At 39.0% G+C, this 12,213-nt stretch overlaps 1 protein-coding gene across 2 annotated transcripts in view; it reads left to right on the top strand.

Annotated features, from left to right (window-relative positions):
• LOC139752786 (uncharacterized) overlaps positions 1-12,213 on the top strand; it is a 124,821-nt gene that overhangs the window by 46,736 nt on the left and 65,872 nt on the right. Inside the window, exon 1 of one of the 2 annotated variants that reach the window (XM_071668701.1) lies at positions 3,490-3,593. The exons of the other annotated variant lie outside the window; for it this stretch is intronic. The gene's annotated coding sequence lies outside the window, so the exon portion shown is untranslated. Of the gene's footprint in view, positions 1-3,489; positions 3,594-12,213 lie in introns of those variants that run through there. 2 annotated transcript variants of the gene reach the window in all.

The following is a 12,213-nucleotide window of genomic DNA, read 5'->3' on the forward strand; positions in this document are numbered from 1 at the left end:
GCATGTGTGTGTGTGTGTTGTGTGTGTGTGTGTGTGTGTGTAAAGGTGGATAGGGAGAGAGATAGACAGTGAAACATAGTCATAGTGTGACGCACTGATTATTGTGATGTAGCAATTAGTGTAAACACGTCGGTGCAGTGTGCTGATCAGTGTGACTTTGTGATCAGTGACGCAGTTATTAGTGTGACGTGATGGTGGTGGTGGTGGTTGATGTGACGCGATGATGAGCTTGACGTGGCGAGCACCGTCACACAGTGATCAGGGGACATGATCATCAGTGAGACATAGTGATCATCGTGACTTAGTGAGGAAGTAAGGAAGAGAGACAGACTGCCATTCTCTACCTTGCTTGTATAGTACACAGTATATTGGATATACATTGCTCCCTCTCTCACAATCCAGCCAGCCAGCACCAACTATGGCCTCGGTGAGGTCTCGTCAATCGAGTCTCTTAAAAATCTTCCATCTCTTCTCCTGCCCCCGAGGTTCCTGAAGCGCCTATACTGGATGTGGGCTTCCCATCATCAAATACCTCATCAACTGTGGGTGGGGGGAAAAATGTCTTGGACGCCTCGTTCTCATCATAGCTTCAAAGACTCTGTATATGGAAGTGTTTTTGCCTCGACCTAACAGACTAGTGGAACCTTCATCTGACTGACCTTTTTCCCCCAAAACTCGCCAAGTTCATGATCCATCATCATTCCAATTAAAGTGAAACGGGTAAACAAGTGAGAAATTTACCATCAGATTAATAGCTGGGGAGGTTAATGATGTTTACCAGTAGCTGCTCCACCGCTACCCAATGATGCCCTTCTCAATAAGCTTCATCATTCATTTCCAGGAATTCCTCCTCGAACAATAACTCAAGATAACATTTGAATAGGTACAGGGGAACCTAGACTTAGCCTTATCTCAGATAATGAGTAAAGATTATACTGCCAGTATCATGGGATTGGCTAGGATCCAGTGCTTCATAATTATCTAACACTATCGAAAGTTAAGAGACCAAGAATTTCGTCATTACAGCCAGTACTCTTAGTTTCTCATTATCTCCCTGGCATTTTCATTTCTCCTTTGAAACCGAGCGGAAAAAACCTATTCAGCAGGAAATACTCTCTGTCTGGCCATAATGACATCATCCTACGTTTGCTTTACCCTCGCCACCAACTCATTTCAGCTTTAGATTACATAACTCCTCTCTTTAGATTATGAGGTTATGAAATGGCTTTACATAGGATATTCATGGAGTAAACCAAATCTTAGTATTTTAACCAAGGACTTTGACTATAAAACCCCAGAAACTGTCTTCACTCTTTGTAACTCCTTTTTGGAACACATCTTGAACTTGCAGTCTAATTCTGGACCCTGGATTACTAAACGATCTACGGAAAAACTGAACAAATACAGGGAAGGGTTACAAAGCTAAATCCAACCCTATGAATATCGCTGTAAGAAGAGAGACTAAAACAAAAATCAGATGTCTTTTCTCTTAGGAAGCTTAGGATTCGAGGTGACTTCATGAAAGTCTTCAAAAATGTTGAATGAATTATAGATCATGAAGACCTTTTAGAAATTCGTGGCTGTCCAACAAATGGAATGAAGCTTAGAGTTAAAAGATGCAGTACGAACAACGAGGGTATTTTCTTTGCAAATTGAGCCATTGAACACTGGAACAAGTTACTGTCAAACATTGTTTATGCAAAAACTAGGAAAATCTTGAATAATCGGTTAAACGAATATTTCATCAGTTTGGATATAAGGAGCCCTCTCACTGTCCTGTCCAAGCTCATATAGCCTCAATTATCTCGAAGAAACTTGCAGATAACTTCGTCATGGCCAAAAGGCAACTCATTATCTGTGTTTTCTGCGCACTCCTGTGCGCAGTAGGTTTCGTTTTCTTTTCATCCATAAATCCTATTGTAGTGAAAATGTAACATTTGACAAGTACACCCCTGAAGTAAAGATTTGCTAAATTCAGTCTCTCCATAGTTATATATGATGGGGAACTGCCAGAGTTGAGACCTGTCACCATAAATTTCAAACCCACTGTGGCAATCTAGGAAATGTTATCATAATGAAATCTTAATACAAGGTGACTCTAAAGGTATTCCCCGATTTCTATGGCCTTAATCTTTCATGAAATTCCATTGTGGAATTTCCCCCTTGGACCCTCTCGTAGGAAGCTAGCCTTCAGCACGCATTAATGGCCGGGAAGGAAGAGGCGAAGGGTTAAAAGAGAATGAAATTTCCTTCGATTACATCTTGGCTTTTCCTTCAGCCTTGAAGGGCTTGAGTTATACATGCTGTATCGGCGTCTCCCAGAAATCAAGGCGAAGGAGCGTTAAGGCGACCTAATATCACAAGCCATGTAGACCCAGTTTTCCAACTGGAAGGCTTGAGGCATCCCTAGGACCAGCTAACATCCCACCGTTCTCTGTGTATCGAGAAGTGGAAGCACAGTGTGAGCCAGGCGTTACCTGTACCTTAACTTGGACACTACAAGATTGGACCTCAGGCCTCGGGTCGCTCTGAAGTCGCCACACCTGCATTGTACAGCTCTCGCCGATCACGCCTTTGAAGTCTAGGGCAGACATAAAGACGCGAGCAATATAATCATGCAGACATCCAGTCAAGAATGTATATGAACAGGAGAGTGTGATGAAGAACTCTGTAAAGCAGCTAGAATATGAGCTGCAATATGAGGTGACATTTCACGCCGTATCTTTAAAAAACGTCAGAGGCATGAGTCGTTATATGAAAGCTTATGTTGTCCATAAATCAAGAGGGGGATCATAACTCACCTTTTTATACCCCTGTAGCTTCATCGACTATGATATCAGAAGACTTATGTGTCAGGTTATTCACGTTCTGTTGGGGGGCGACCCTGAGAATAATGGCTTTGTCCCTATCCTCTCACCCCGAAGTGCCCCTAGCTAGTTCACTTCTCTTACAACTAGGGCACTGACGGAAGAGTCTGCTGCAGGAATCGTAAAATTTACGATAGAGAGAAATCTTTGTAGACTATAATCGTATACACCACTTGGAAGAACAAAGAAACAACTATACTTCTCTAACAAATGACTGTGGAGATTACACCTCTGAATAGGGAACGATAAATGTGAATAGATGAAATAAAAGCGTTTAGAAATAAAGACAGGAGCTTACGTTATACAGTCCTCATAAGAAAATGTTTTGTATGTTTATCTCCACCAAGTGATGTTAACGCGCTCATCTCATTACGCTCACTGACGAAGCTGCTGCCACATAATTTCTCATACGCACTTCTGGCCTAATCGTCCATGGCTACAGTACGTCAGGGAGCTATATCTCAGCCTATAAGCAGTAGTTATATATTTCTTTTATTACTATCAGACTATTTCATTACGTAACTCTCTCTCTCTCTCTCTATCAATGGCAATCTTTGTAATGGTTAAGTAAGTAAATGGAACGCGATTTTATGCCGATCTTGCGCAACAAGATCGTCATTTCAACCCGACAGCCGACACTCCTTGCTTCGGAGTGCTGTGTTTACTATCTTGTGACTGAGTGATTGGCCTTCCGTGATCCTTATTTCTCACATTATCCGCTTACAAGTAAGCTGTCAGTTAGTTTTGTTCACTTTGCATCAGGTATTATCATATCAGCCTCCCGTACGTGTGTGTTGTGACAGGGAGTATGTAGTAGTCCACTCAGTATCATACGTGGGAACGAACTCGATAAGTATGCATTAATGTCCTCCGTTACGTATGGCGTTTGATGTATTCGAAGCTGATTCGACCCCATCGTGAAAAACCACCAGTCTGAACCATTTTCCGTACCACTAGGTCAGATGATTATTTAAACAAGTGTGCTACAGTTTTAATCCCCTTACTTCATCCATATGTGATGTATGATTTTATATAATGTTTATGAATATTTGTTAACCCCCCTTTGATATCGATACTCTATATTCTTTAATGGAATCAAAGATCGTTTAATCCAACACTCTCCAGGTTGGAATTCAAGTAAATGAGTCATCTGTGAGTTCCAGTGAATTCCTACCGAGACTTATGTAAATATTTCCAAAAAGTTTAGGTGTGACATATGACAGACATACATACATATCGCATTCATTATATCTGTCCCAGATATAATGAATGTGTTTGACCTTCAACGAAGAACTTGGTAGGCGAATAAGCTGCATACATCAAATCTGATCTTTATGATTTTCACATTTAGCTGTGAGAATTTAATTAGTTTATGCAAAAGTAATGTTTTTCTAATCAAAAGTTTTTCATCTTTGTCCCTTTCATTGCCATATATGTATGGACTTATCAAAACACACAAACCAAATTTTCCAGCAAGACCCATAGTGAGTTCAGTGGGCTATGCCAGGTTGTCAAAAGCAGGGGATCCTAAATTGCCTTAAAAGGTTTATGAAAACTATTAACAGCTTAAAGAAGATAATGATATACATATTACTAAAGCAGATAAGGGTAACACAGATGCGTTTATGAACAAAAGGGATTATTCATTTAAAGAGAATGATCTTTTAAGTGATGACACAGCATACTTTAACACAGTAAGAGTCCCCTAGAAGCAGTTAAAAAACTGAAGTTGTTAACAGTTTGTCATCTTTGTCCCCTTCATTGATGGATTTATAAAAAGATATAAACCAAATTTTCTAGCAAGACCCATAGTGAGTTCAGTGGGCTCCCTCATATAAATTGTCAAAGTGGTTAGTTTTTTTTTATCATTCCCATTATTGGGTAAGATATCAGATTCTAATATCATGAACAATGTAGAATTAGTCAACAAGCTTAATGATATCAATGTTGATTTTGATTTCCAACTGATTAGCTTTGATGTTTCATCACTTTTCACAAAAGTTCTAGGAATGTTTAGTTGTTGCATTGGAAAATATTAATTCGCCTGTTTCAAAGTATGTTTTTATTGAATTGATAAAACTGTGTATAAAGGAATGTGTATTTCAGTGTATAAAAGAATGTGTATTTCAGTTTAATGGAGAATTTTACTCTCAAAAATTTGATGTGGCAATGGGTAACCCTCTTTCACCTGTATTAAGTAATATTTACATGAAACTCTTTGAAACAAAGTTACTAGTGGATATCTTACCCTCTAATGCAATCTGGTGTAGGTATGTAGATGATGTACTTTGTGTTTGGCCAACAAGTGAAAATTTACTAACATTCCTCCCTTTGCTTAACAATTTAGTACCTTCTATTAACTCTACTGTAGAACTTAGAAATAATGGTTTGTTACCATTTTAAGGCTGCATGATCCATAGGGATGGAAACAAGTTTAGCATATACAGAAAACCTACCAATGTATGCTCATACATCCATTATGACTTAGCTCAATATGACAGAGTTGAATTATCATCATTCAAGTCTATGTTCCTTAGGGCATTACTTATTTGCGGTCCAGAGGTCATTGATGAATATGAAAAGATATATTCTATTAGATCCAAGTTGAACTATCCCAGATCTTTCATTGATAAATCCCTTGAGTTGGCAAAGATATTTCATAGAGTTAAACCCAAACCTCCCCTTTTCACCAAGAAGCTTTTAGTTCTCCCTTTTAGTGATAATCTACTTTACTTCCCATGTTGCTTAAATCCTTTAATGTAAATGTTGCCTTCAGCAACAACAGTACTATAAAGAATATCTTAATCAGGAACTCAACAGAAAGTTCTGCAGGATGCATCTATAGAGTGCCATGTAAAAATTGATAAGTTTCATGTTGGGCAGACTGGTAAGAACCTTTCTGTTACACTTAAGCAACATAGATGTTGTACGAGAACAGGACAAGAATGTTAATCATGTTAAAAATTATGATCATTATATTGACTGGAGTAATGCCACTTCAGTTATTTACTCTAACTCCTGTACCACGAGAAATATCTTTAAATCATCTATTATTAGATACACGAAGAATTGTAACGTTGATATTAGTGAAGGTCTATACAAGTTGAATAGCTTTATTGTTAGTAAAATTTGTAAACAGTCCCCTTTCTTGTCCACATAATAGATTTATGATACGCATGTTGCCAGAATTGAACGCACCCGACCTCTGTTCGGGTGGTCTTGTTTACCTAATGTCGTCCTAGCTACGTCTCTTCATTGTGTATCAAGTGACTTACATTTCTTTCTTGTATCTCCCGTGATGATGTGATTTTTACACGAAAGTGCACTCGGGAAGTTATCGTGTTCCTTTTCCTTGTGGACATATGGGAATATACTTGATTACGCGCTCAGTTATGATTTTTTCATATATATATATATATATATATATATATATATATATATATATATATATATATATATATATATATATATATTTCATACATATTTGCCATTTCCCGCATTAGCGAGTTAGCGATGAGAACAGAGAACTGAGCCTATCGTGTTTCATTTTCCCCGTGGACTCGTAGGAATATATATATATATATATATATATATATATATATATATATATATATATATATATATATATATATATCTTTACTCACACACACACACACGCACACACACCAAAGCCTAAGCAAATTACCCATTTATTGACCAACCCTAAGGGTAAGATGAATACCTGAGTTGGATGTAGGCCGACTGCCATGCCTAGGATTTGAATCCATTTGGGTCCGACCCCGTTCTATCCCTTGCTGACTCATGGTTAGTACTGCTAATCACTAAACCATGAAGGTCCGTAAAAAATGTGTGTGTGCAAGATGCAAGACATCGTATATGTACAGTCTTGAGAGGGGATATCGTGAGTGTAAAACCCTGTCCTTGCTATGCAAAAATAATCACCGCACACACACACACACTCACACACACACACACACACACACACACACACTCACACATACACACACACACACACACACACACACACACACACACACCAGAATACACATAAAAAAGCATACGTGTTCAAATATTTACAATGTGTGTTCACTCGGAAATGGAATATAAATAGGAGGATTCCATTTCGAAATTACAAAAGAGAATTTTCACGAATTGTTTGTTGCCGCAGACACAGCTGTTCCTAATATCAGAAACGACAGAAAAGGTCCGCTTAGGTATTCAGGTGTTAGAGGTGAGGAGTAACCATTATATATTTTGGGTTAAATCATTATTTCCCAGATACTTAACACATATTTGACCTCCTTAACCTACCATATATATATATATATATATATATATATATATATATATATATATATATATATATATATATATATATATTATCCCTGGGGATAGGGGATTAAGAATACTTCCCACGTATTCCCTGCGTGTCGTAGAAGGCGACTAAAAGGGGAGGGAGCGGGGGGCTGGAAATCCTCACCTCTCGTTTTTTTTTTTTTTTTAATTTTCCAAAAGAAGGAACACAGGGAGCCAGGTGAGGATATTCCAAAAAAGGCCCAGTCCTCTGTTCTTAACGCTACCTCGCTAACGCGGGAAATGGCGAATAGTTTAAAAGAAAGAAGAAGAAAGATATATATATATATATATATATATATATATATATATATATATATATATATATATATATATATATATATACATATATATATATATATATATATATATATATATATATATATATATATATATATATATATATATATATCCTCTCTTTCGTGCCTCATTTCTCTTCACTTAGCTAAGATAATCGTTCCTATTTCACCGTAGGAACATTGGCCATCGCTGTGCTAACACTAGTGACCAAGGGAATATCAAATCGGTTTGTCATGTAACCAAGTTTCTTTTCGTGATTATTATTTGTGTGTTACAGGGCGAGAGTTTTACACTCGCGTTGCCCCGTCTCATGTGTATATGTACCATTTTACAACTATGTATGGATACCTGCTCCCCAGCCTAAGCTAGGTACCCATTTATCGACCAGCCCTAAAGGGAGGATGGCTGCTGGGTTAGGTGCAGGCCCACTGTCATGTCGAGAATTCGAACCCTGGTTATCCCGTGCTAATTCATAGCCTGTAGTGCTAACCACTTCACCACGCAGGCCCGTGACTAGCGGTCGTATTCTACTGTTACCTCGACAGAAAGCAATATCCCCTGTTCGTGACGGATTCGGTTGAATAAAACAGCTTTACCCTAACGTCACCGCGAAAGCTTTAACATCTTGCGTGCGAAACCTTAACACCTTCAGTGCAAGGCCGTTAACACCTTGAGAAAACTTATACTGACTGCGAAAGCTTGCGTACAACACCTTGAGTTTACTTACAAAGTCTTTAACTTTTAATAACTCGACTTCTTGAATACTTTACAAAATATCTTTTTTCAGCTGTGTAGTTCCCAGGATTATATCTCCTTTGCAGGTCTAGTCTCTTCTTTGAACTTTTTAAGTATTGGTTTATCAATCAATCGCCCACGTAAAGCAATACGCGTTTAGAGTACAGTTCAAAACCTTCAGAATGAAAATTCAAAGCCTTGCTTCTCGCCGGGGTCGGCTGTTGTCGCCTTTCGCCAATAGATGACTCTGAAGCACTGTAAACAAAATTAAAAGCTTGATTCTACGGTTGTCTTTAAAGTCGTCGTTGACCAAACGTTTATAGGAATGAAACAGTTTCGATCATAAAAGATATACACTAAATAGTGTACCCGTTAAGCCTAGATGGAAACATCATGAACTTTTAAAACTAAGTATCTTTTGATTATATATATATATATATATATATATATATATATATATATATATATATATATATATATATATATATATCCCCCACATACGAAATAACAACCCGCTTCCCCGCACGTGCGCGAGGTAGCGCTAGGAAAAGACAACAAAGGCCACATTCGTTCACACGCAGTCTCTAGCTGTCATGTATAATGCATCGAAACCACAGCTCCCTTTCCACATCCAGGCCCCACAGAACTTTCCATGGTTTACCCAGACCCTTCACATGCCCTGGTTCAATCCATTGATAGCATGTCGACCCCGGTATACCACATCGTTCCAATTCAATCTATGCCTTTCACCCTCCTCCATATTCAGGCCCCGATCGCTCAAAATCTTTTTCACTCCATCCTTCCACCTCCAATTTGGTCTCCCACTTCTCGTTCCCTCCACCTCTGACACATATATCTTCTTTGTCAATCTTTCCTCACTTATTCTCTCCATGAGACCAAACCATTTCAATACAATATATATATATATATATATATATATATATATATATATATATATATATATATATATATATATATATATATATATTATTCCAACTGATCGCCGTTTCACGAGTTAGGGAGTTCGCACCAGGAACAGACGAAGAAAGGTCACATCTGCTCACATCCATTTTTCAGCTGTCATGTATAATGCATCGAAACCACAACTCCCTTTCCACAATTATGCACCACAGACCTTTCTATGGTGTATCCCAGATGCTTCTCATGCCCTTGATTAGTCCACTGACAGCACATCGGTACATCGACCCTAGTAGATCACATTGTTCCAGTTCACTCTATTCCATGCACGCCTTTCACCCTCCTTCATGTTCAGGCCCCGATCTCTCAAAATCACTCTCACTCCATCCTTCCATCTCCAGTCTGGTCTCACTATTCTCCTTGTTCCCTCCACTTCTGACACATTTATCCTCTTTATCAGCCTTTCCTCACTCATTCTCTATATGTATCCAAAATTTCAGCACACCCTCTTCAGTTCTCTCAGCCACACTCTTTATTACTATACCTCTTTCCTGTCCTTTAATTGCTTACGCGATCAAACCGCCTCACACCGCTCATTGTCCCCAAATATTTCATTTCCAATAAATTCACCCTCCTCCGTACGGCCTGGTCTATAACCCATGCTTCGCATTCATATATTATTGTTGGAACTACTATACCGTCAGACATGCACATTTTTGCCCTCCCAGATAACGATCTGTCTTTCCACAAATTATTTAGCGCTTCCCGAAGCTTCTTCCCCTCACCCACCCTATGCCTCACTTCCGCTTCCATGGTTCCATTCGCTGCCGTGTCCACTCCCAGGTATCTAAAGCACTTCACTTCCTCCAGTATTTCTCCATTCAGATTCACACCGTAGCTGAGCAGTCCCTCAACCCTGCTAAACCAAATAACCTTGCTGTTATTCACATTTACTCTCAATTTCCTCCTTTCACACATTTTTCCAAACTCAGTCACCAACCTCTGCAGTTTCTCACTCGAATCGGCTACCAGTGCTCTGTCATAAACAAACAGCAACTAAATCACTTCCCAGACCCTCTCCTCCCCTACAGACTGCATACTCGCCCTTCTTTCCAAGACTCATTTACCTCCCATTCCACCCCAACCATAAACAACAACCTTGGTGATATCACACTCCCCTGCCACAGACTAACCTTCACATGGAACCTTGATAAAAAACTGTGTGTGTGTGTGTGTGTGTGTGTGTGCGTGTGTGTGAGTAGTGATTTCGAAGCGAGTTCGCTTAATGTCCTCTTTCTGAGTCGGTAACCAGAATATCCTTTCGTAAGCTGCTGGCGACCTCTCCCACCTCATCCGCCCTACTTAAAGGGGCCTAATTATTATTCATGAAGCTTGACTGTAGGTAGTCTTTTCAGGAACGTTTACCCAGCTGCTGCCGTGTTTAGGGTTACCGTGCCCCCAGTATCTTTTTTCACCTGTCGCAGTTTGATCTCTACTCTGCCACCTCAGTAGTTTAACGGAGCCAAAGAGGGAATTAAGTAAACGTACCAGTAAAATGGCATAAAGTCATACTAACCCATTTAATCTATCCTCCTCGTGTTTGCCTCCTGAGGCTAAAAAAACACTGGAAATAAGGTGCTTCTTTATATATATATATATATATATATATATATATATATATATATATATATATATATATATACACTGAAAGCGTCCTTTGCCGATGCAATGAAATTATTCAGTCTCATTGTCTGTGCAGTATGTCCTTGTGTTGCGAAATGTATCTGATGTACAAACTTCAAAAAGATTCTCGTTTTCCCTGCCCCCCCGCACCCTTCCAGAATCCCGCACGCAATAACATATCTCAGAGACCCAGACTCTAATTTAGTTGAAAACGTCGTCTGCGTGAGGGAAGTAATTAAGTTTCGACTCATAGCAAACGCGCCGGCCACTTTCTTTTCAGCCGGAGTCATGTTACGGCCTTAGAGCAGATTAATAATAAAACAAACGCCTTAAGGGGCGTACCCTCTTATACTGGGTCTCTATACGTGGAGGGTAGTGTGTGTGTGTTGCCCCGGTCATTGATTCACAAGGCTGGGGAAAATGCTTCGACTCCAAGTGGGTCACATTCACGGGGGGAAAATGCTTCACGCTGACTGATTCACGAGGCCGGGGAAGTGATTCAAACTAATTGGTTCGGACCAGCGGGAAAATGCTTGTAGCTGATTTTCAATTGGACGAAAAATTCTCAGGTTGATTATATATATATATATATATATATATATATATATATATATATATATATATATATATATATATATATATATATATATGGGTACGTAAAGTGCTTCAAGCTCGTCAGGTCATTTTTCAAGAAACTATGGGAACCAACTTCCAGGTTTCTATAATTCCTTTAGCATAATTGACTTCAGATGGTCAGATGATCATGTTAATTTACACGAATGGGTAAAATGTCTCAGGCTTTTGGGTTGATTTTATATATATATATATATATATATATATATATATATATATATATATATATATATATATATATATATATATATTTTTTTTTTTTTTCTTTTTTTTTTTATACTTTGTCGCTGTCTCCCGCGTTTGCGAGGTAGCGCAAGGAAACAGACGAAAGAAATGGCCCAACCCCCCCCATACACATGTATATACATACGTCCACACACGCAAATATACATACCTACACAGCTTTCCATGGTTTACCCCAGACGCTTCACATGCCTTGATTCAATCCACTGACAGCACGTCAACCCCGGTATACCACATCGCTCCAATTCACTCTATTCCTTGCCCTCCTTTCACCCTCCTGCATGTTCAGGCCCCGATCACACAAAATCTTTTTCACTCCATCTTTCCACCTCCAATTTGGTCTCCCTCTTCTCCTTGCTCCCTCCACCTCCGACACATATATCCTCTTGGTCAATCTTTCCTCACTCATCCTCTCCATGTGCCCAAACCACTTCAAAACACCCTCTTCTGCTCTCTCAACCACGCTCTTTTTATTTCCACA

The sequence above is a fragment of the Panulirus ornatus genome, chromosome 13 (genome assembly GCF_036320965.1).
Source record: "Panulirus ornatus isolate Po-2019 chromosome 13, ASM3632096v1, whole genome shotgun sequence".
NCBI classification, from domain to species: Eukaryota; Metazoa; Arthropoda; class Malacostraca; order Decapoda; family Palinuridae; genus Panulirus; species Panulirus ornatus.